This window comes from Vicugna pacos, unplaced genomic scaffold (assembly GCF_048564905.1).
Source record: "Vicugna pacos unplaced genomic scaffold, VicPac4 scaffold_21, whole genome shotgun sequence".
Taxonomy (NCBI): Eukaryota; Metazoa; Chordata; class Mammalia; order Artiodactyla; family Camelidae; genus Vicugna; species Vicugna pacos.
In genome coordinates, this window is record NW_027328742.1 from 1,131,483 (window position 1) to 1,135,509 (window position 4,027).

The 4,027-nt window shown below is 40.6% G+C and overlaps 1 pseudogene; it reads left to right on the forward strand.

The window, feature by feature from the left end:
* Nucleotides 1–2,226: 2,226 nt before the first annotated feature.
* Nucleotides 2,227–2,334, forward strand: LOC116278614 (small nucleolar RNA SNORA40; annotated as a pseudogene).
* Nucleotides 2,335–4,027: the final 1,693 nt, after the last annotated feature.

Sequence of the window (4,027 nt, forward strand, 5' to 3'; positions counted from 1 at the left end):
TCTCCAAAAAGCAGGGGTAGCAAGCAAATCAGATTAATTGAGGGTTCTTGGGGTGGTGTGTTGGGTTGGCTGACAGCTGGGTGGTCCCAGGTAGCTTGTTTTACTGTGTAAAATTGTGACTATGATCCAGTCAGTGACACATTGTCAAATTCTTGTGCCTGTAGCTTTGATACCTGGCCAAGTCTGTGCAGCCAATTTTATCGATGGTGCATAATGAAGTTAACTAACATTCCCCGAGGACCAGGTTGTGTGATTTCCATGCATTGACTCACTGAATTCCCTAAGCAGCCTTTGTGGTACACTGGAGTCTTAAAATATGCAGCAGGAAATTATTCTGTCTGCAGGTGATAAAATGAAGCTCTGAACTGTTGAACCCTGGCCCGAAATCATGCAGATGGGAAGACGCCGTGCTGGGAGCTGATCTCGGGCCAGGCTACAGAACCTGAAGGGCCCAGCAAGCCCCCTCACCCAGGAACCTGGCCCACAGCCACTGCCAGGCCCTGTGCTGTTTCTATGAGTGCTCATAGGAAAATGCCAGGGACTCAGGGTCAATGTGACTTGATTAAGAAATTCAAACTGCTATAGCCCTTTTGTTGGGGACTGTAACCTGGGAGTGAAACTGGCAGTGAAGTAAGGGAGGAAACAGCCCTTGTTGTAAGAATATTTCTAGGGAAGAAGGCTCCCTGAGGGGCTGGCATGGGAATCGCTGTGGTTGCGAGCCCCCTGTTGCCCTGTGGGGGTGTGGGGAGGGAAGGAGGGAGGCTGTTCAGACTGGCCATAGTCAATACAGTTTGTAAACAGCTGAGTTCTGTTCCCTCACAGCTCAGGCACATGCAGGACATGAAGATGCTTACCTAATAACCAACAGTGGGTAGCAAAGGCCAAGAGTGGGGTGGGGAGGAGAGATGGGACCACCTTCTGGAAGAATCTCTGCCCCAGGGGACCAGGAAGGTAATGAATGATTGGGGATGCACAAAGGGTTTTTGTGGCCTCATCAGGTAGTTCCTACTTTAAACTGATAGCCTGGAATATATGGGCAAATACGGTGGAGTGACTGCTCTTATTTTAGGTTCTACAAACTCTTAAACGGATAGATTTCTATCTCCATTATATAAGCACTGCTGGGTAACATTTATAGTCATGTGAGGATCAAAAGAGTGATTACTTATTAATACTATTACCATGCTTCTAACGAATTAACACTTCAGCAACAGTATAATGGCCACACTTCTTAACAACTGCCTCTGTATGTGTCTTGTAAGTCACAAATTATAAGTATAAAGAAAATATATTAAAAATAATAACAATTACAGTTGCAACAACTATGTTGTTTATAACGATGATAGTGTTAGCATCTCCCTGTCATATTAAACAATACCCAACACTGGATTCCTTAGGAAGCAACACCAATGAATTTTTGGACTCTTCAAGGTCTTCACCCCATGAAGACTTTCTACTCACATTGATCCACCACAGCCAGAATTGCTGTTCCTTGCATGATGGGCTGCCATGCTGCGATGTCCTGGGCTTTTTCTGGCACCATGCGTCTATAGTGGGTAGTCAAGTTTCCACGTACCCACTCTGATTTCCAATATATTTTTCTCCAGAGCCAACAGAGGGGCCACTGGAAAGAGGCCACATATAAGGTGGTGAACCCAAACTGAATACCTGTTGATGGAATGGACACACAACCTGGAGTGCTAGATGGATGGAAGGACAACATAAATTCCTTTACTCCTGAAAAGAGAAAGGCACAAATGGTGAACTAAATCCCAAAGAGAAAAGACATTCATGGTATTAATAATGTTCAACAGTGAAAGAATCAAAACAAAAGCAAATATAAAATCTCTGGGAAGAAGACTCATTACAACCTGTTTCTTTCACGTATATACCCTTAGTAGGAATAACATACTTAAAAATCTTTAACCAACCATAGTTATTTGCTGATAATAAACTTGGGAATCTTGAAGCATATTATTCACTCTCAGTGTTGAAATAATACAATCTTGGAAGATGATTTTTAATTGAGGATTAAAAAAATAATATTGTGGATGTATCTAACAATTTAAATAGAAATAAGAAATGTACCTTTGGGAAGGCTATGCGTAGAGGATGTTGGAGGGATTACACTGAAAATAGGCAATTGAGCAGGCTCCCTTGAGTCTGGGAAGTTGAGTGAAGCACATTCAGAGAGTCTATGAAGTTATTACAAGTCACAGAAAGGTATGCAATTAAATTGTCTTCAACTTGTAGACAGGTGCAAAAGTAAATCCTCTTTTGCAACCCAGAACTCATTGTTCAGTATGAGTTTTGATACATACAAGACGGAACAGGATACCTAAAACAGACTCAAGTGATGGGTATTGAACAAAAAGATAGCTTCTGGAACTATAGAACTGGTAATTTAAAAGCATAAGTTGAGAAATGATCAGTTACATTGATTTAGTACTCTGAGTTCAATGTTCACATGAGACAAACATGGCTTCTTTTTTTAGGCTTTTATCTTTAAAAGTGTCTGGACTTTCCAAAAAGGTATTGACAACGATCAGTACTGTTCTAAGGTGTGATAAGCTTAGGAGTAAATGATTTGAACTTAATGCATATTTAGAGGGTGTCTGAAATTCAGAACCAGGCAGATCAATCTTCCCTGACGCCAAATACGTAATAGTCTTGAAGTAAATTGCTTGAGAAAATTGGATCCCAAAGATTACAGGGCTGACTGACAACTGTTGATTGACCAAAAATCATTGAAAGGGCTGCCTTGAAGATTATATGACTCAGACATTGGAGGAACTAATGGTTGATGGGCAATGGAAAGAATCAGAACATGTGTTAAATTCTTAAAAAGTTTATTGACTTAAATTATGTTACACAATAAAAAAAAACCCTACACTTTTTGTAGGAAAAAATAGTGTCTTCATAAGCAAAATATCCTTCTTCAGGAATTTTTATCTTGATATTTCTATGGTCTGTGAGGTCACAGGAAGTCAAAGTTATGGTGGTGGCTTAGAATTTCTTTTGTCTCTGTAATTTACAGGGCATTGCTACTGACGGGGCAGCAGAGATCTGCGGTAAGCTGTTCCATGGGGTGGGGGAGCGGTTAGAAATTATAAGGCCAGAGATCTAAAAGACTTTTAGACCCTCCCCTCCTAACTGGCAGACCTTTAAAGTAAACTAGCACAGGTATGTAACTAAGACATTGGATGAGAGGCAAATTTATAGTTCCTTTAGTGTTACTGCTCAGTCAAGGGGTAGGGACCACTCTGACCAGGAATTCCAAGACCGTGGATGTGTTGGATGGGTAGGAGGAGCTGACATTTGCTTCTGACCTGAGAGGCAGGGGTGTGTTGCAGAAAAGCCAGCAATGCTGGAAAGATGCAGCCCAAAAGGAGCTGTCATATTCAGGGAAGTCAGAGAGCAAGAACCAGAGTTAGTGACGCACAGTGTTAGCAGTGTGGCAGCAGTGATGTCAGTATCTGTGTCCATAACCCACCTAAAAATACATGAACTCATCTTCCTACAGGGGGCAGGTAAGTAGCAGAAATGTGCGGAGTGGGTGCAGCCACTGGCAAATTGGCAAGTGGACATCCTAATGAAACGCACTGCTCACAGTCACCATATTGGAAATAGGGCCTCACACTGTCAGATCTCCTTCTTATTCAAGAGAAGCCAGAAATTAAGAGTTTATTAGCAATCAACCCAGCTCAAAACCCAGAAAAGATATCATTTATAATGACAAAAAAGGCACAGACAATTCAGAAATAAATTAGTGAAAAATATTAAGATGATTCTGATAAATGACTTGAAAAAAGAAAAAAAAATGATGATTGAATGAACAGTAGAATGCACCATCCTCTTCAGTGGGCAGACTCAAATTTGGGGGACATGGAACATTTTTTCTCCAAAATAAATTTAGTATCTGAATGCAAATTTAGTTGATAATCCCAAATGGATTTAAGAAAAAAATCTGAAAGTTGATTGTAAATTTATTACAGAAATAAACACATATATACAAATAAAATAATGA